This window comes from Anomalospiza imberbis, chromosome 1, assembly GCF_031753505.1.
Source record: "Anomalospiza imberbis isolate Cuckoo-Finch-1a 21T00152 chromosome 1, ASM3175350v1, whole genome shotgun sequence".
NCBI classification, from domain to species: Eukaryota; Metazoa; Chordata; class Aves; order Passeriformes; family Viduidae; genus Anomalospiza; species Anomalospiza imberbis.
Window position 1 is genome coordinate 86,300,853 of NC_089681.1, and position 21,372 is coordinate 86,322,224.

General features: G+C 44.6%; 1 protein-coding gene across 6 annotated transcripts in view; it reads left to right on the forward strand.

Annotated features, from left to right (window-relative positions):
* Nucleotides 1-21,372, forward strand: part of RREB1 (ras responsive element binding protein 1) — a 119,814-nt gene that overhangs the window by 10,240 nt on the left and 88,202 nt on the right. Inside the window, exon 1 of one of the 6 annotated variants that reach the window (XM_068198945.1) lies at nt 14,031-14,133. The exons of the other annotated variants lie outside the window; for them this stretch is intronic. The gene's annotated coding sequence lies outside the window, so the exon portion shown is untranslated. Of the gene's footprint in view, nt 1-14,030; nt 14,134-21,372 lie in introns of those variants that run through there. 6 annotated transcript variants of the gene reach the window in all.

A 21,372-nucleotide genomic window follows, 5' to 3' on the forward strand; every position in this document is an offset into this window, starting at 1 on the left:
AATTTAATTCTGTTGCCTTGAATGACTTGTGTTGTAGTTTTAAACTGAATTCTTAAATCATCCCAAAAGTGATGTATGTATCATTCATTATGTTTATACAGCATAAAAGCATATGGAGTAATGGAAACATCTATAAATTAGACCTCCAGAGAAGACTCCCATTTTAATCAGGTTACTTACTTGGATTAAACCAACCCAAATTTAAAACACATGGGCTCATGTACTAAACTAGTTGCACTTTCAGCACTCCAGGGGTCTGTCTGGGAGTTTATCAGTGCGTTGCTGTAGTCTGTTCCAGCCAGCTTTGCAGAAGCAGTTTGGTGTTACTAAGGTTGGAATAAGCTGATGTCAGATTTTTGTCCACAGTGCATAGCAAGTAGAGGTCAAACACTTGTACAGCCGGTGATACTATGACTTGTTAAGAATGTACGCAGCAGGTCGCTTTTCAAAACATCTTTTGAAAAGCAGCCTGTGAGAGCAGTGCCATGTAGAAGAGACACGCATCTTCCTCTGGCATCAGCAAATGGATGCATCCTATCACATTGGACTGCTGAGCATGTTTAGTCATGTTACTGTAATAAGCTCTGGGAACAGGAATGGGTTCTGCCCTGTTGTGCTTCGGGAAGATTTGAATGAATTTGACTGGTTTGTTCCAGGGAAACTTGTGCTGCTTTTGTGCTCATTTCAGAGAAGTAAGGAATCGAGTTTGTTTTCGTGGCTGAAGGAGTGTTTCTTTGCATTGTAGGATTGCTAACATTACAGTACCTAAATTCTTACTCTTTAGAAGAGATAAAACTAAAAGCATGACTCCCAGAATTATTAGTGTTTCTGGTGCTGGTAGTGCACAAACCTGTTTGGTTTTGGGACTCCCCTTTGCCCAGATAAACTTGAGTATTAGGGACCTTTCTGTGCTTCCAGCCATAGCCCTCAGGCATCTCTATTTTTCCTGCCCTGGTGAATCATCCTCCAACATACACGCATGTAAATTTTAAACATGCCTTGGTGGGGGTTACCATCTTCATCCTTATTTTTTTGTCTTATCCTGATAGCTCTCAATTTTCTGAATTTGCTGGGGGGGGGTTGTGTGTGTGTGTGTGCATATGTCAGCAGCAAGTCTAGATCCAGCGAAGCACTTATCCTGCAGACACTTTAAACACAGATACAATTCTACTTAAGCAGGTTGTTCCTTTAAAGTCAAAATACTGGCATGGGCAAAAGTTAGGGGAAGTGTTTCGGGATTGGGGCCTGCCTTAAACTTTAAGAAAAAGTATTGGTGACACAAGCCAGAATCTTTAACCCATGTGAGCCACATCTCCAAACTCACCTCACCAACTTCTGAACTTCTTCAGGAGGCATTGCTCAGCCCAAGGAATTGCCACAGCTCTTGCAGCCTGAGAAGAGTTGGTTTTGAAGAGAAGTGGCCAGAAACGTGGCCATGAACCCAAACTTCTTCAATGCACGGTGTGTGCAAGAGTTAAATGAAAGTACTCCAGCAGCTCATGTGCTCTCTGTGTGCGCATACTTTCCTAATCTTGACATGGGGTCTGAGCTGCAGGCTCTGAGGGTGTATGTGAAGTTGGCTGGGCTGTCACTTTTTCACTCCCCGGATCTGGCTGTGGCTCAGCACGGGGACGCACCCCGCCGCTGGGATTACTGGCTGCAGAGAGCCAGCTGCCTAAAACCTGCCTGCGTGGGACTGGCTGGGCCGAGAGGTGCCCTGGCACACCTCTCCTGCTCTCACACTGCTTCCTGCCCTTCCAGGGAGCAGTAGAGGGAAGAAAAAGTGCTGCACTGGCCCCCCTTTTCTGCACCTGGAAGATCTCCTGCACCCGTGTTGTGCACTTGGGTCGATGTGGACGAACTTTCTGCTCCTGTGTTATCATCATTTGGCTGGAGAATAGCTGCTTCCATGGATGGGTCTGCTTTAAAAGGGGAACAGCTGTACAGAGTGCTCTCCATGCTGGTGGGCTGTCCCTTGCGCATGGGGAGAGGAAGGGCAGAGCACGTGTTTTTCTCCTCTAGGTGACAAAGTCCTAAGGGCAACTTGGTCTTTGGCTCTCCGGGAAGAGAAGCTGCAGTTCTTTGAATCCACAGCATGCTGTCAAAAATCGCTGAGCATTTCTGACAATCGGCTGGAAATGAAAGCTGCCAGTCTTTTTTTCTACTTAGGTTTCTTCGGAGAGGCTGCCAGTGGCCACCTTGCCCCACCCTGCAGACGTGTGGGCGGGAGTGGGGGTAGCCGGCAGGAGGGAACATCACCAAAAAGGCAGAGAGATTTGGCTCGTGGCCACACACAGGAGCAGGAACAGCTGCCTAGATGGCCCCCGGAGCCTCACTGATGTCAGCATAACCAGCGCTCCTTAAAACACAGCACTGTGGGGGGGGAGGGGGGTGAGCAAGGCTGGGAGCAGCTTGAGGGGGTTAAGTAGTACATAAAACCACCTCCACAGTTCTTTTTTTCACCCCCCCCCCCTTCTAAACAGACCTCTATAGGAATGGGAAGGGTTTGGGTGTGTGAGAGTTATGAGAAATTCATAAAACTAGAACAAGTTACCGAAAGCAAAGAGCAGAAGGAATATGCATTGTGAAATTTGCATATGGCTGCAGCGAGTCTGTTTGCTTGGGTTTTTTCCTTCTTAGAGAAGTGTGGCTAGGAACAGTTCGGCACTGTTGGATAAATCTGTCAGTGCTGTTCCCTCCTTTGTCCCCTGTGTTGTCTCTGAGAACCTCTCACACTGTGACAGATCATACTGTCAAAGATCATACTGTGTTTGAAAAGTATCTGGCTTGCCTTGGGATGCTCTATGAAATATGGCAGGATGTGGCATCCTGCAGGGAGCATGTCATGTGTGCTTACTTGGCCTCCTGCTCGTGCTTGAGCAGAGGAAGGGAATGCACATCAGAAGAGCACAGTTGTTCGCAGCTTCCTTCCACTCCCCTTGCTTGTTCCAGAGAGGCGGCACTTTGTGTCACCCATGAGGTTTACCGAAGCTGTCTTTCCTGGTATGTTGATAACCAGGTTCCCTGATGGAGATACCTCTGCATGGTTAAGGGTGGGGGGGGGGTGGCTCTTTCATGACTTCTTACGATGTGGGATGCACAGTGCAAAATTACCCCTGTCATAGATACTGGACTGGATGAATGTGAGTTCCTCTCAGGCCAAAGATGGCTTTTTCCAGTTTTATAGCTAACATAGCAGTTTCCAGAAGTCACAAGAGAATCTGACATGTAGCTGGAAGTGCTGAGGGAAGAGGATACCAGCTTTTCCAGAACTGTGCAGCTCAGTCACAGAACGAGGTTGGACTGGACATGAAACTGGATTCCAGGGTGACGTGGTGATTGCAGCCTCTGCCGGCTTTGCTTCTTCCCACAGCTGGGGAGTTGATTCTCCCAGCAGGCCTATGCCAGCATAGTCCTGCTGCTAGTCTTGTGGTGTTATCCCAACACAGAAGTCGTGCTTTGAATGGCTTGCAAAGTGGTAAGCAGCACGCAAATCTAGGCGACAGGGGTGAGCCAGCCTACCCAGGCTTCTTGCAAAGCTGAATTTGCAAAATGCTGTCTACATCAAGAGCGATGTAATAATAAGTTGCAGAGATTCTGTCTTGAAAAACAAACAGTGAAACACAGGCATTGGGGGAGGAGGGTGTTGTGCTCTTTTATAAGGCTCTTGCTTTTTGTTAACTCAGGTTAACTTTATCAGCTGGATTAACTTTTCCCATATCATTCCAGAATTATTGTAGTAATTAGGAAAAACGACATAGGGTCATGGCCTCATACGTGGCCGAGTAAGCATCTAGTCACATTCTTGTCAGTGGCATGAAGAATTTCTTTACTGAAGGTCACAGAGGGAGACAGTAAGAGAGGCAGAAAAAGAGCCCAAATGCTGTGAATCCAGTCCTGTGTCTCCACCATTAGATCATGCTTCCTGTCTAGGCAGATGAACCCACATAAAAACCTCGGTTCACAAACAGATGACATTCAAGTACTACCAGCATTGTAAAATATGGCTAGGACTAATATATTTGCTCTGACTTTCATCTTGAGTGCCTAGTGGAACACCTGTAAGTATTTACATTTTAACATGAGCTTTTGTGCTTGTGAAAGCAGACAGTTTGACAGCAATGACCTCTCACACAAAAGCCTGAATAAGTGATGAACTTCCAACAAATCCATGGCCTGAACTCTGCTGGATGCATATTGAAGGTGGCAAGTTAATGTGGCCTGTGGCAGTACCAACAGGAGGCCTGGCTCTGTGCTGGGCTCTTCTGGTGGAGGTGGTCCACAAATAAGCCACTAACTATCCCGATGCAAAGGCCTGAAACTAAGCATGCCTGTGTTCACTGGCTAGGTGAGAACCTCAGGCAGATGTTTGATGCAGAAAAAATTTAATTTTTTTCTGAAGGTTTCTTGTCCTGCTGATCTGCTCTGACCCTGGATGAAGGGCTTGGTTTATGTTGCAGAGGAGGCAGAAGGGTGGATGTGTCTCCTCCCAAGCGGAGCACTTCAGAGTTTGCTGTGTTTGAATTGAATTGAGTGGTAGTTATAACTTCAATTATGGGCATCTCTGGAGTTGTACGTGTCTCTGCTGCAAGCACAGTAACCACTGGCCGTCAGACAGGGATGACAGCCCTGGTACAGTAACCTCTGAAATCACCCTGACCTGGATCACGTTGAAGCTGCGGCTCTGGTGACATTTCCTCAGGACTGCCCTGTCCTGGAATGAGCAGTTCCTGGTACCTGCTTCTCCAGTGAAGCTTGGATTCAGAGCAGAGAATGCTTCCTCAAGCTGACAGAAATGCCTCTGGATCTGTTGCAGGAGGTGCTTTTGTTCTGTGCTAAATTCTGTGGAGTAGGTCACGCTGCATTTTTTGCTTGCAAACCTGAAAAACAGTGGGAATCCTGATTGTGTCTTAATACCAAGTCACACCCAAAGCTTGTCATGCCCAAGATGCTGGTCAATGTGGATTTATCAAAAGAGAGCATGGCAAGAGAGCACCTATTAGTGATGCTTTCCTAATGTAGTCTACCAGCAACATGCTTCTGGAATCCCTTAAGCCAAGGGGTATTTATGTAGTTAGAGTATTTAGGTTCAAGAATCCTTTTTTTGTGAGCTTGTCCAGTGGCTTTTTGACCCTGTACTGACTCTTGATATGTTGTGATGGTGAATTTTGCAGTTTAACTGCACGCTCTGTTGGAGAGGAGCTGAAAAATTTATTTTCTGAATCTCTCATTTTATGCTTTCACTTAATACCATTTAGGACTTGTACTAAGGGAAATAGCAGGTATTCATTCACTACCAACCTTCTCCACACCTTTCAGGGTTTTCTGGACCTCTGCTGTATCACCTCTGTGGCCTTCCTCCCAGGCTGGAGTTCTAATCTGAGTAGCCATTATTATGCAGAAATTGTTCCATACTTTTGATTACAACGTTCATCAATGCTTTTAAAAGCTTTATTTGCCTTGTTAACATCTATCACAGGCACATGCCAAAAATACTTTATTTGCCTAGATATTTATTGCTGTAAGACATATACTTGGACAGGCTTTAAAGATTTCCAGGTGCTGCCATGATTCTGCAGCAGCTTTTTTGTGAGACTTTCTTCATGTTGGCAAGTCACAGTCAGAAGATGATGATTGGTGAGGTTGTTTGTAGGTCGGGCTCAGTTACTTCCATCCTGATTGCTTGAGAACTGCCTGTTTAAATGGTGCTTTTCTTGCTGTTTTCCTTCCCAGATATACTGCTGGTTTTCATGAGCAATGTCCCTGTATCCCCCCGCACTTAATATGCCCCCCTGCTTCCTCCCTACAAATGGCAGCCTGAGGCATGCCCTATGTATCTAAAACCTTGGTGAATACAACTTAGCAGAGACAAGGGACATTTGTCCGTGCTTGTTCTTGGTGTTTCTTTAGGTTCCACTTAAATGGAGAGATATTACGCACAATAAAGTTTGCCCACATCCTATGCTTGCCTGCTGATTTGGGATGATGACTAGGATTCATCCATTCGTTTATTCTTGGCTGGTATCAGAGGAATTGTTTTGAGCTCACTGAAGTAAAATGAGCATATTCTGCATTTCTACTGTTTCTCCATCCCTTTTTTTTTTATTTGCTAGTTGTGAACCCACTTGTCCACCTCTAGGACTGACTGGTCCATGTTGGTGGACTTTGAGATTTTACTTTTTGCAACCAAAACAATTTTGCTTCAGTGCTAGCCATAGTGCTACTGTTTACTTAGTTAGATTGCTTTACAAATCAGTGCTTACAGGGCTGCCGAAATGCAGCCGCTTGTGGAGAGTGAGGAAGGAGAGGTTTGGATCAGGTCATGCTAACCCCTTTCTTCCTCTGTGTGCTGCACATTCTTCACTGCTGACATGGCCTAAAAAGGAACCTTGCCTTTTAAAGCTCTACCTTAACCTGCCCACCAAATGATGTGTACTACTTGATTTGTGTTTAGCTATTGAAAACTTTATTCCAAGGTGCCTGAACTGGGAATTTAGTTGCAAGGGTGACCCTAGTGATTTGAAACCTTCTGGTAAGGAAAGCCTTTCACAGTGAGAACTCAGTTTTATCTAGGTTACTTACTCCATGCACTAAGCCTCTCAGGGTTGATGAAATGTAGTGGTCTTAGGAGAAACAAGCCCTGTTCATCAGGTAGTACTGATTTATGATGATAATATTTGATAGTTGCTGTGTGTAAAGCCATTCTAAATAAGCTGATCAGCACTTAACACTGAGCTCTCTAGGCTTTGTGAATTACACAGTATTTGAAAGTAGCAAGCATATGTATTTGGAGAAAGGGGGCAGGGGCTGTTCTTTCAAACTATCAAGTTGTGGTTGTAGGTCTGATTGTTGAATTCAGACTCCTCTTGTATTGTTCTGCTGCTGCTCTATGCATTTAGTGACTTAAATTTAATATCATAAAGGTCATGTGAGGAGCAAGGAATGGAGCCCTAGTATGGTATATGCTTTGCAGGTGTCTCTCTGCTCTTGGGTTTTAGATCAGGAAAACTTAAAAATAAACATAAAATAAAGTCATTGTGTATGTGTAAGCAGGAGGGCATGTTTATGTTGCTTTAATTAGAAGTATTTTCTTGACTGCTTGTTTTCTTGGGGTATGCATTCAAAATAATAAATAGTTTAAATACCTTAAAGGTATGCCCTAAAGTGCTAGGCCAGGAAGCTGATAAGAACTTTTTGTATTTGTCCCTCTGTCTTTTGAAAGTTCGGTTTTGGCTCAGTCAGTTCTCTTAGCAGACTTACTGTGCAGCTGATGTAGTTGTGCTGGAAGAAGGAGGTGGGAGAAGAACAGAGGATGACAGGACTTCTGATTCCAATGCAGGTAGAACAGATTTTAAAAGCCCAGGCAACCATTATTATAAAGACCATTGCTCAAATCATCAGAACCATCATGTCTTCCTTGTGAAGCAAGGGCTGGGATGAAAAGTAGAAGAATCAAGTGGAATGCCTTTTTGCCAGTTTATCTTTGCAAGGTCCTTGAATCAAATGTGGATGCAACAAGATGCATGGCCTGCTAGGATGGATCCTTGATCCTGGAATCAGTGCTTCTAGGTTAATGAATTCCTGCAGACAGAGCCTAATTCAGGCTTGCTCTGTGGGTGCGGGGTGATTAGCAATGTCTGCTGTATCTGTCCTTGTCTATAGGAACTGCATCTGTGGTGTATGTTGGGCTTAGTATCTTTGCTGTCTCGGAGTTGTGATGTTGAAAAACCAGCACAACCATTTTGCATTTTTTAAAAGATGCTTCATTTTTAACATGTAGGTTCTTAGCTGCCCTCTAGCTTCCATCCTACTGGAAGGTGAGAATGAGCATCACCTCCATGGCTACTGTCAGTTCATGGGTATCTCTGCTGTGATTCCAGTAACTGTAAGAGTGGCAGGCTTATGTTAATAATTTCCCCTCCCCTTTTCCTTTTCCCACTTGCCCTTGTCTTTCAGGTACATTGTGGTGTTTGCCTTTAAAGGTTGTGTTTAATACCACTTGTATTCAAGCATCTTCCCTCCACCACTTCAAGGCAAGTATTCTTCCAGTTATGTGACTGCAAACAATGCAGAGGGAAACATCTCAATGGAGATCTGTTCTGATGTTTTTTATCTCTTTGAAGATGCATTTTTAAGAGTCTTTTGATATTTAGGTATTTCCTCCCAGCTTTCCCTTTTCTGGTGTGTCTTTGCCTTGGTAACTAAAAAAATTCATGATGGCACTGAATTAGTGACTTCAGAATGGATTCCTTGGCAACCTAAATGGGCATTTGACATCATAGGATGAAGAAGCGGTAAAACCAGCTCGAAGAGGTTTGGTTGTTTGTGGGGTTTTTTTTGTAATTTGTTTACCACCTCACCTCTAGCAGTTCACTCCTGCTGTTGGAATCTTCTGAGATGCTGATACAAGTGTTTGTGGGGTTTCACTGTAAGCCTTATCTCTAAAAAGTTCTGAGTAGCCAGTTCTCTTTAATTTTTTTGTGTCTTTGAACAATCATACCTCACCAACTTTTGTTTTGACCAATAAAGGGGAGGCAGTCATAGGCTTTCCCTTGCATGGAAATGAGCAGCAGAAGGAAGGGAAGAGCTTCTGGAGAGATGTTGACCCTCAGTGCAAGCAGCACAAAACTATGTGCTGTTTTTATCAAGAGGCTTGAGAGTTTTGGCTGCAGAGATAGCCCCATCTTCCCACCTTATCACGCATTCTTTTTTTTTTTTTTTCCTCTTGATGCAAATCTTTGTACTGCATTAGCTGTGTAAAAAAATTCTGGAAATCAGGTCTCTTTTAGCTGTTCTTTATGTTTCCAAATTAATTTCCACCTTGAGAGAGTGTCTTTCTTAATCATACTTGATATTGTGTAAGGAGATCATGTTCCATCATGTAAGATTGTGGTCCAGGTTTTGTTCTGACTGGACTGGTACAAATATGGTGCAGCTTTGCCAGTGTTGGTGTTTCTTCTTGTGGAAGAAGTCGGTTTGAGTAGCTGGGGGCAGAGTATCAATCACAGCCCAGAAATATACCAACTTAAGGAAAATAAGAGTGAAGACTGATGTAGGCTTTGTTGGAATGCCCAGGCTTCTATTATAGGATATGAAACTAAATATATGCTAAAAACCAAGTAAGTACAAAGACTGCAACACTACATTTCCTAGAAAATTGTCATATTGCAGAGGAACAGGGACTGTGAAAGGGCCTTATGGCATCTGCACATTTAATGTAGGTCCTATCAGTAGCTGACTTCGGTTACAATAGTCCCACTTGCTTTTAGATTTCTGCAGGTGGTTTTGTTTTTTTTTTTTTTTTTTTTGGTAACTGTTTGGGGGAGTAGCATATAAAACAGAGCAACATGTAGAAATCTAAAACTCCAGCCAAAAGACACCTCCTTTTTGTGTCTGCGTGTTGCAGCTGTCTATCTCTTGGCAGCAGGCAGCCTGTGTAGAATGTGAGGTTTTAGCACTGAAACATGGAAGAGACAATTAAGGGGTTCTGAAATTCAATCATTCTTTTCTAGAGAATTTCAGTCCTCACCATTGCTTAGTTATTTGGAGACTGTAGGGTAGTTTTTTTTTTCCTTTCAGTATCTCCTTATGTTCTCAATAACAGGAGTGTCTCATATAAACTGAGACAGGTTGCTAACTCTTCACTTTCCTCAGTTCTGCAGTTTAGTAATCAAATTAATTGGAGCTAGTTGCATGGATACCCAGCTGGGAGGAAAGGCAAAAAAGAATGCATGCATGTATTTTGTTACGGGTAGGAGAGGAGTAAAGGAGAGACTTGGCTATTTCTGCCATGAAACACTTTTGTATAAGCCAAATAAATGCTTTGTTATAGGGATGTCAGTATGGGACATTTTGTTTCTGCATAAATTATGGATTACATCATAACACCTAGGGCATAGTTACACCTTTTAATCTCCCCTTGTTCCACCTGGAAAGGCAGAGGATTTTGTGAGATGAGCCAGTGTAGGAGCTTCCCTCAACACTGAGTTTTTGCATTTTGGAGGAAGCAGATGCATGCTTTTGTACCATGCAAGCAAACTGAAAAGGGAAAAGTATAATAAGACACTGTGAGACTTTCCATTAAAACCTATTTTTTTTTAATTACTTTGTGCCTTCAGTTATGCAGATGTTGTCAGAATAGAGAATGGAAACTGTGTACTCAATGCTCTGAGAAACAGGGTTTGGGTGCTGATCTCCATCTTCCTTGTAGACTAAATCCATGCCTTTTGCCCAGGGTTTTCATTATTCCAGCCTGGCCTGAGATGCGGTTTTCCTTTTAGCCAAGACATTTGTATTGCTGTGGTTGTTACATCTGCCTTGGGCAAGCAGAGAATGCCGGCACGGGCAGTTCCATACTCTGGTGGTACTGCTGCCTCGCTGGTGCGGGCTGGGCTGCTGCTCTGACTTAGAAAAGCACGGTTAAAGTTGTTCAGCTCTTTAGTGCACAGATGAAACCAGACTTTTCGGTTAATAGACAGTGTTCGACCTTTCTGAATCACGTAAGTCCTGGTGTGCAAAGGCCGTCTGGTGGTGCTTGAGCAGGTTTCAACTTAGTTTTTGTTGTTGCTGCTGCTGTTGTTCACAACTTTTAACACGCAGCTTTAAAGACCTTGCTCTTGGGGAGGCTGGTATTGAGAGGAGTGGAAATCATCCGGGGGAGAGGAAAAGGACAGGCTAACCTTGGCACCTGGGGCCTGGCTATTATGTTGCACTTCCTCTGCGGGGCGGCGCGGGGCGCGGGGCCGCCGGAGTGATGTTCTCACAGCAAATGGAGGAAGTTCCTCCAGCAGCAGCAGCGCTTCTGGATCTCCTCTCGCCTGGGGGATGGGGCAGGGTGGTGAAAGAGGGCTATACAAAGCACCGAGCGGAGGGGGTGGGAAAAAGAAGAAGCCAAACAACAACCCGGATCCTTCAGCTACGTGCAAAGCTCGACAAACTTTTCGGAAATGTGAATACGTCAAGTATTCACCGTTTTGGGGAGGGACTGGGGAGTACGAGAACGTTTCTTTCCCCGGCGCTGCTGGCGGCGGGGAAGGTACCCGGGAAGGAGCCGGGAAGGATGGAGGGGGGCGGCCGCTCCTCTCTCACTGGTTGCTGACTAAACAGTTCTGTCAGCTGGCAGTCGGCGCAGCCTGGGGATTTGCGATAGAGCTCCTGGAGGGTGGGGGCGGCTGCGCGGGGGAAGGGAGGGAAGGGCTGGCCCTGCTGCAGCCGCTGCTGCTCCCTCGCCCTCGTGGCAGGGAGGCCTGGGTCCCCTGGGCACGGCCACGGGGAGTTTTGGCAGCGATAACCAAGCGAAGGGGATGTGCCTGCATCCCTGTTGGACTGGGCAGTGGGGCGGTGTCTTGAGTAGCAGCCCCAGCCCACTGGAAGCCTGTCCTGTGCAGGAGCGTGTTCCTGTCCGACTGGTACCCGCACCTCCGTCGCCTGCTTCGTCAGAGCACGTGCCTCTGCCAAAATTGCCAGAGCCGGTTGCTGGGGTACGAGGAGGAACGCGCTCCCATCCCAGCTGGGAGGTGGTTGCAGATGCTGGGGCAGAGGGCAGCCCTGCAGGACAGAGCTGTGTATGCCCCTTGGCCAGGCTCTGGCTGGCACTCGCAGTGACAGTGCCAAGTACAGAGCAGGACCAAGGCTTGGGCAGTGCCCTCCCTGTGCTCTGCCACAGGTAAGAGACTGCCCCCTCTAAGCATGTTAGGAAGCAGACAGTGAATCCTGGCTGCTGTTCAAGTTGAATGTTTCCTTTCTCGGCCTTGAAGGCAGATGGAGCCCAGGGTAGCCCTTGCACAGAGCAAGAGGTATTTACAAGGATTCTTTTAGGCCGGTAATGTTAAAATCCTATTTTTCTGCTCCTCTTGTTTTGTTTTCCATAAATCGTGTGCTGTAAAGTTGGAACAGCCCTGGAACAGCTGTGGCTTTTCACCCATATGCTTCTCTCCCCTCCACCCCCTATTAGGAGTAAGTGAAGGATGGGTTGTATGTGAATCACCTCCATACATATTTCACTTCTCCTGTCCCAGCAGTGCAAGACAGGGAAGGACCCTGTCCTGACAGGTAAAAAGGGTGTGTGTCTCAATTGTTTGAGGTCAACTGAGTTAGCTGAACACAATTAAAAAAAAAAAAAAAAAGCTCTCTTGATGCTCTTTATGGTACAGCCTGCCATGTCCAAAGCCGTGTTTGTGGCTGTGCAAGACCAGTTAATATGTTAACCTGCATCTTAATGAACATTAAGGTAGGTTTTTAGTAATGTTAGTCTGACTCAACTGAGCTACCATGGTTGTAGTCGTGAGTGAACCTGTCCAGCCCAGACGCACAAGGTTGCTAGAGGCTTTAGTTTGCAGGACAGCACCAGTCAGTGTTTCTGACGGTCTAAAGGTGATTTGCCTTTTTTTCCCCTTTTTGTTTTGCCAAAGCTGAGTGTGCTGTGAAAGATGAGTGAAGGCTATAGAAAAGTGTTTGTATTGTGATGTGGAAATCTACAGATCTCGCCCAAGAGCTGCTTTTTTGTACCTTTGTACAGCTCTCATCACCTCAGTGCAGTTCTCAGCAGGGTGTGTTGTGCCTGGCACTCCTTCACAGCACACCTGGATGCCCTTTTATGCACGAGTCAAGCAGCAGCGTGGTTTTGTAGGGCCTTGCAATCCTTTGCCAAGTGGCCATACGGACGAGCTGTGCAGCTGGACTGCTGTCAGTTTGCTCTCAGCAATGTAGGTGTCTGCGAGCTGGTGTGGGAAGGTTGTAAAGCACTAAAGTACCTGAGTGACACCTCAGTCTCCATTCTGCTTTAAACACTCTGCTTGTGACAGGCCACAAGAGTGAAGCCCTTTGTGAGAGTGTGTTTAAATTGATAAAACTTGAATCCTTAAATATTTAGCTTTTCCCCATTGTTATTGTAGGTAAAAAACGCTTCTTTGGTGCTGGTTTGTTTTTTTTTTTTTTTTTTTTTTTTTTTTGAGCAGAGAGAAAAGTCTCCAGGAGACAGGAAGACCCTGAGAGGTTAGTGTAGAGCCGGATGTACATCATCTGTATTTTAAAGCAGGCAGACTGTCTCTCTGAAAATGGAATTATTTTGAGTAGAGGGGGGTATATAACTGTTTGAGTGCTTAGGCATACGGTCTGAAATGCTGAATAACCGCAATCCTCACTAACTTCACAAGGAACGCTTCTGGAAACGGCTCTTGATGCATTGGGTACAAAGCACTACAAGTGCGGGTAAACAATTCTTTAAAATATTTTGGCACACTGAGAAAACTTCAGAGAGTGCTACTTGGAAGCTGAACACTTGACTTTTCGTGGATAAGATCAGTTTAAATAGGTGTGTTTTTCTTCCTTCTGTGTGTATGAGAGAGGGGAACAGGAGGGCAAGTAAAAAAATCAGAGGAAAAGACCTCGTTGCTGACTGGGGAGACTTGTTTGACCTTCTGAGCCCTGTGCACTTGTCTGTGGTTTGCAGCCAAAGGCTCTCACTTTGAGAGTGCCTTGCTCCTCGTGCTGAACTATTTTTTGACGCAGTGAATGAATGCAATATGTTAACACTCCTGTAAGTCCCAGAATTGCTTGGCTGCCCCTTGCCCTGCCTGCCTTGCACTGGCTGAAAAGGTACCATTGTTTGTTCTGCAAACAGTGGGTGATGGTTGTTTCCAAGGTGACTGTGGCACTGTTGCTGCCCTCTAGTACAAAAAAAAAAAAAAAAAAAAAATTGTCATTAAACACCTGAGAGCATCCCACTGTCAGCAGACAGTGGGAGGGAGGCAGGAACTGTTTGTAGGAGCTCTCTGGGCTGGATATGACAATACAGATGGAGAAAATGTCAGTAAGCTAAGAAGGGGCGATGCACACATTTAGTCCATGCTACAAAATACTGTTCCTGAATAGTGCACAGATACAGCTGCTGATTGTTTCTGAAAAAACTGCTGATTGTTTCTAAGAGTGTCTCTGCTGGGAAGAAATTATGATAAATTTAAAGTCTCTGAATAATACAGATCAACTGGTAGTTGTAGTTTGAGTTTACAGTAGTAATATTCTGCTTTTTCACTTAATTGATAGGATGTTTCAAAGACTACTCAAGCCAAGGGTGTGTGGGCTTCCAGAGGGAAAGCTAACAGAAAACACTCAACAGTTCTGCTAGACTTACAGGTTTTCAGACTGTTTTGGAAAACAATTATTTGGGGATAAAGTATGCATCCCCCAGAAAGAGATCCCCGGTATTCTTTCATTCCTTTTGTGTGTTCTTGAAAGGCCTGTGGTACTCAGAACAGCGACTTATTTTGAAGTGTCTTGGTGGATAGATTTGAAGAATTTTTTTCAGTCTTATCCCTGAGCTGCCTGCCCATCTACTCATGTAGCTGTTTAGCGGGGGGCAGGGGGGATGAGTTTAAAAAGAAAAACATGCTAACGCTTCTTTTTAATTGGTCATGGATGCTGCTAGGAGAACTTTGCCTCCCCCTGCAACAGGTTTAGTACAGTTCATACACAGGTTTCAGTAAACATTAACCACTTTTATCAGGGCTCGCAGCCTGCTGAATGGTTAGCAAAGAGCATGTACTGAGAGAAACAGAGAGAATGAACAAGTCCAAGGTCAAAAGGATGGTAGGTTTTCCTTTATTAAAATAAGGGGTGGAGAAGGTTGACAGCACTTTGTGGAAAAATAGGCCTGTGTGAAAACATGATTCTTGTCCTTAAACTTTCATCTGGGTGAGAGTATGTGGGGGTACTGCAAGGACGATGTGCATCTTGAATTTTTTTTCTGCTCCAGGGAGATGACCAGAACAGTCAGCCCTCCTTGCAGTCTTGCTGACTGACAGCTTAGCTCCTCGTGACTCAGATCAATCCAGAGCAGAGTATAAGCCTTGCTATTGCTTGTTGCATATTTGTAGGGGCTTGTTCCCACCCAGCATCCACAAAGATCCCACTGGCTTTGGCAGTGCACAGCCAAACAGAGATCACAGTTCCCTCCCTTCTGTGCCTGCAATGATACAAAGCCATCCTGGTTAGGAAGGGTGCTTGAGGAACTGTGATTTAGCATTTTGCCTCACCTTTCTTTCTCTTGGGTGACTTGGATGTTTCTTTATGGCATTTGAGGGCTACAGTGCTGCTAACTTTTCTGCAGAATGAATTGCTGTAGTGATTAAAAAATAGTTGATTAGCTTAGCAATGAAAATGAGATAATTGTGGCTAAATTAATGAAATTATTTTACGTTGTGGTCTGGAAAAAAGGCATTTTGAAAAGAGCATGTAATCTGCCCTAATGAAATTTGTTGAAGCATCTGATACCACAGTTCAAACTGTAAGTTATTTTTAATTGTGCAAATCAGCATATCCTGTCCTTCCTAGCTCCATTCAAATAATACTTTGCAGAAGAAGCAGCAGCATTCACCTACGTATTTCCTAGAAAACAGCATCACTGAGAGGTTGTACCTCATTGGGAAAACACAAATTTAGTTAAATGATACATCAAACACAGAAGAAATCCAAACCGTGTGTGGCTAGTCTGACAGTAGTTTGAGAAACACCCTACACTGCATGCCCCTCAAATCAGAAACGTGTGCGCACAGTTAAAAATCTCATCTTTGTGGTGACACAGATGATTCAGTGCAGGAAACGAGAGGAATTTCTTTCAGCAGTCAAGCATTTGTGGGGCGGGGGTGTGAGGAGGTCATGGTGTTCAATACACCCGGTTAGAAACCTTCAGACTCCTTTCCCTACTGCGTTTTATATTGATTGAAATCAGGGCTGATACTGGAGGCATCAGCATGAGAGGCAAATTCCATCCTGTTTGTTCCACCTGGATCAGTTGGGAAGTAAAAGAAAGAAAGGAAGAGACTTTTTTGTTGGTTTTAAATTTTACCTACAGACGTTAGCCATCGTACTCAAAGCCACCCCTTATCATGGGATGTGCAAGGAGTCACTCTTGCATCCTGCTGGAGTTGGGCTGTGGGGTGGCTGGGCCAGCGCATGGAGGAGAGTCACCACCAGGGCTGCAGTGGTGGCCCTTGTTCTTCCTTCTGCAATGGCTGCATGGTCCCAGGGCAGGCAGAGGGAGAGCTTTACATGCAGGCTTGCCATTACAACTTCTTAAAAGATGGCATAGTTCATCTAAATATAAAATGCGGACTGTGGTTTTGGTCTGAAATATTTGTGGATTTTACAAAACCACTGCAAACAAACAAAGTAAACAGCAGCAAAAAAGTGGCACATTTCAGGCAGGACTTTTTTTCCTTTTTCTTTTGCAAGGTGATGCGGAGACTTGTATTCTGTGATTCAGTGTTCAAAGGAAGGACATTCCTCAAATGGAGTACATCTTTGTTCATCCCTTATTCACAGACTTCCTAAAGAGCTTTATATTAAAGTATTGCAGGAGGCTGGGAGGTAATTTTCTTTTCAACTCTGTTGATGTTCTGCCACAGTTTCCCAGGTGTTTTTGTTGCCTTCTCCAAATTTAGAACTAACAAACAATTTCCTAGTAAGTTGATCATGTGCTGTATTAGAAGCCTTTGTAAAGCCTGTGGAGGGAAACCAAATCATGTGTGCTGCTTGAATACTAGAATGCAGAGACCAGGTTTAATGGAAGCATGTACAAAACATTACAGGTATGTGTAGCCTTTTGCCTTGCCTGGAAAGTGACCAAAGAGTAAAGTCAGACAGTTTTTAGATTGCTTAGATACGTCTGTAAAAGCTTTTGCAGTTTTGTATTTGCTGTAGGTCTCCAGCTGATAACCGGCATTAATGAAGTGGCTTTCTGTACAGTTTTATTGAAATTATTTATGCAACTGCAGCACAAGCTTTCTTGCAAAAGCAGTCATTTGCAGTGCACAGCTGGTAAGCAGAAGCATTACCATTCATTCTCCAGTGCCTCAATAACTATGGCTCAGTTCTCACCACTGTAGCTTCCCGTGCATGCTCCCAGTGTTTATTCCTTGACTCCAATGGACCTGTAGGTTTTGGCTGCTTCTGGCACTGAGGTGCAGGAGTGGCTGTCTCTCTCTTGAAGAAGTACTCATTCTGTTTTGCCTTTTTTTGCTTGCTGGCTTACTTGCTTGGGTTTTTTAAACCTCAGTGGAAAAATACTTTTACTGTCAGTCTGTGGGACCACAGTCCTGTTCACCTCTGAAATGGTTTCATAATAGGCTCTCAGAAGACAATTAGGTGTACTGGGGATAGGAAGAGTTACATGCATCTCATTTTTAGATACCCTTGCAAAGGCTTCAGTGCAAGAGGACTCTATTAACAATGTCTTAAAACGCACACTCTCTTAATAATACAATGGAGGAACTCATTCTGTCAGCCACAAAGTTTCTGTCGTCTCTCCTTCAGCTGGGCTTGCCTTGGCTGTGGAAGACAGTGTCAGTTCTCCCAAACTGTTGAGATAAGTTTTTAGGAGAAAACTTATATTGGGTGAGATGTGAGACCTCTATGTTGCATGAGCGCCAGGAGGAAATAGGGTGTACAGCTTCAGGGCATCCAGGAGTGGTTGGGCAGAGTTGTTTCTTTTTTCCTATCAATGTGCAAGTGGGACTTAATTCTTTTGGTGTCTTACAGGAACTGCCACTGACTCTCCCATTGAACTTCAGTTATGGTATATGATGTGAGGGTTTTTTTGATTTATTACTTAGCTCAGTAGAATGGAGCAGGTGACAGATACTATTAAGCCATGCTGCTTAACTGCTTAGCTCCAAAGGGAGCACTTTTGCATAGACATGCATGGGTGTCTCGTGCATCTTAGGGACAGGTCAGATTTGCTTTCAGAGAGGTCAGGTGTCTTTGGGGAAGACTGCAGTGTCTGTCACTTCAACTTCAGGAGCCAGAGCTCCCTCAGCCGAGGGCAGACTGGACAGCATGCTCTCATCCTGCAGCAAGACCTGGACATCCATAGACCTGTTTGGGCTTCCCAGCACAGGGTGCTGACCAGCTGAACTGCCTAGATGGGCTGCACATGGGCCAGAAGCTGTGAACTGAACATCCCCAGAGTGAAGTGGCATGGGGCCTGGAGTAGGGGCTTAGTGCACACCAAAGTCACTGCTCTGGGCAGCTTAAAAGCCAGAATTTTTTCCAGTCTTGAAGCACTCACATAGGGTCTTACATTCAAAGCGCTAATGATTTCCTTGTTGGGATTCAGACTCTTTAAATTTTTATTGAAGGGGTTGTCTGTGGTGACATTTAGCTAGCACCAGATGTTGGCTTTTAGTTACCAGTGTGGAGGTGGCATAGCTAATAAAGGCAAGGGTAAGAAACTTGTGAGAAACTGCCTGTCACATGCAGCTTTGTGTACTGCAGCCTGCATGATGGCTGTCGCTTCTTCATGGCCCAGCATTCTACAAGAAAGCTTTTTATTTTCTTTTTTTTTTCTTCTATACTCTTGACTGGCCAAGTGTTTCCCACCACATGTCTTTTCAGGTGGCCTTGCTCTTTTGTTAGAGACTAGCTAATGGAGGGAGACTGCAAAGGGAGCTCAGTGGTAGATTTGGGTTTTCTTCCCTCATATTTTAGTACTTCTTCTGAACATAACTTTCCTGTAGATATACTTCTCCCCCTCAACCTCTTTTGGCCATATCCTCCCGCAGAAATGTCAGCAAGTGATTGTTTCTTTGCAGAGCTGCGATCCCCTAGACAGAGGCTTTTCCAGTTTTATGAATGCACCATTTGTTGCTGAGGGCACAACTGTTCGATATAACTGGCTGCATCCCACTCTGCTTGGGCCCAGCATGCACTTACAGCCAGGCTATGCATAAGCCAGATTTTTGTATTAAATGGCACCATTTTGTCCACAGCAGCAGTCTGTCTGTCTTTTGTGTGTGCGCGTGTGAGACTTGCAGTTTTCAGATGCAAAATACATAAAGAACAGGAGTTTTGCAGAAATACGTATTACTCAGTGAGTGTATCATGCTATTTTAAGGCTTATTTTTCTTAGGGAGCTCTTGATGAGTGATATTTCTTCATTATTTTGTGTAGGCGGGCCAAGGCAAAAGCATATTTTAAAATATTTTTTTAAATGGATGCATGGTATAATATTACAAATGTAGTTGTTTTGTTGGGGACATACTCAATTATAGCTAAACAGAAATTATATGTAGCACTTTGAAAGAGGATGTGCTCATTTATGTTTTATTGTTTGTCATCAACCCACTGTTTATCTCCCCCACCACCACCGTTTCTTGTTCAGTGTCACAGGGCTGGTGACTGTGTAGATGTAACCACTTAAAGATGCACTGCGCTTATCTTTTTAATTATGTCTAGGAAATGTCATCTTAAGCCAAACCTGATGCTCTTTCTCACCACCTGCCCTGCTTATCCCCCTTCTAAGGTCGGCAGAATTTACTGTTTTCAGCTGAAACACTGTGCAGGAGGAGCTGCTGGGGTAGGCCAGAGGGGCTGCACATCCGCCAGGCACAGCTTCCATCCCAGCCAGGATTTCTGAGCTCAGGTTTCTATGGCACACACACACCTGCGATGTTTGGTTCACAGCTGAAATAGTGCCACAGCAGCCCTCTGGCAGTCTGAGTTGTGCATGAGTTGAGGGTTAGTTGTGTACCATGCTGATTGAATGCTCTTTCTCTGTAGTTTCCCTCTTGGTCCTGGAAAGCAGCTTTTGGAAAGTGCCATCTCCAATCTTAGTTACGTGAGCGCAAGCTGTAAGGCAGGGAGGTACCATGAGACTCTGGTCCCAACAGCTGAATCACAGCTTAGGGTTTTAGTCAACACTGCCTGCCTCATTTGTCTCAATGCCAAGAGTTTCTCTTTAGAAGCACAGTGCTCTCTTTTTCCCTTCTCTCCTCTCTCATACCTGTTGAATCCCCTCCAAGAAATAAGAACACCTCAAAAGCAAGCCCACCAGTTTAGAAATTACTCATTTGTGCTTCAGTAAAAATACTTTCCATGCTCCATCATCATGGTGTTTAAGAAATCGGGAAAATTGGAAACACCTATGATTTTCCCTCTTTAATGAAGGCAGCACTGAGTAGAGATGAGGATTCCCCACTTCACTCTCCTTTGGGTACCCACATGTGTCTGGGCATCAGTCAGGCTTGCCTATAATGTCCATAATTCATCCACCAAAAAGAAATAATAAAATGTACAGCTATGTAGCCTTTCTGTGGAGGTTTCTACACATACCCCCCAGCCTCACCATGTTCCTTCATATATTTACTGCCCACATATTGTTACCCATAGGATGAGGGTGGGAGGGGGAAGCTTGTTCTATTTCATGTGACTGCAGCATAGTTAATAATTGTACCAGACTTCAGGCGCTCGTGTGATCAAAGGGGTTGATCAGGCTCATAATCAAACAGTTTTTTCAGGCCCATCTTCATGCCTCAGCATCCCAGTAGATTCAGAGAAGGAGCCAGATCTGCTTACTCTGTGATTGCCCATTTGTTATGAGCTGGCTGGCATATAGCACAGAGACAAAAGCCACCCTGGCCTGAAAAGCCCCCACAGAAAAGCAGGACAGTAAATACATCTGTAAAACGGTGTTCAGGTTACAGACTGCATGTGTCTCACATGTTCTCGCTCACTTGCTCCATCTCACTGCCCCCTCACCTTGCTGTCCTAAAAAAGGGATGGCAAAATACTTTGATAAATGCATCAACTGCTAAATGGTTGATGTGTTTGTTTTGGTTTTTTTTTTTTTTTTTAAGAGGAATCTTTGCTCAAGCATATGTTTCCAACAATTTAATCTTTTATGGACTGCATACTTGCTGTGGGAGTGGAAGGGGATGTTTCAGGCTCGCTTTCAGTGTACTTGGGAATCTTTCCCACAGCATGCAAACTCCCCAGAAAACATACGAAACAACAGCCTGGAAACCAGGAAGTTGCTGATGCCTAGCACTCATTGCTCTGAGGGATTTGCTGTGCTCTGGAGGTCATGGAATAATCTTTCTTCTTTGCTGGCTTCTCTAAGTTTAAATTTGCACATGATGGTGGGGTGTGTGTTGCTGAGCTTTTAGGGGTCCTCATTTCTGAAGCATGCTTTTGCTCCTGGTTCTTTTGTTACTGCACTCCCATGATTAATGTATCCGCTGCTTAAAATGGCTACTGAACCACCACCAAGTTTTTGTCACCAGCTACCAACTGCTTAACCCCTGTCAAAAACCACCCAGCACTGCTTGGAGTTGATGTTTTTGTTGCTTTGCAGGTGTATTTCTGATCTTTGGGCTACTCATTAACCCTGTGAATACTGTACACAGTGAAGGCATAAATCTGCTGTGGTGGTGATGGTATGTCCTGGTGCTGTGATCACTGCTGCTGCTCGCGCACTGCGCTCTGGTTAGATTTGTTTGGCATGCAGTCTTCCAGGTGTGTGCTTTGAGGTCTGGGACTTCTTTTCCCTTTGTTTTCCCACCCCCTTACCACTTTGTATAGTTTTAAGTTTTTTTTGAT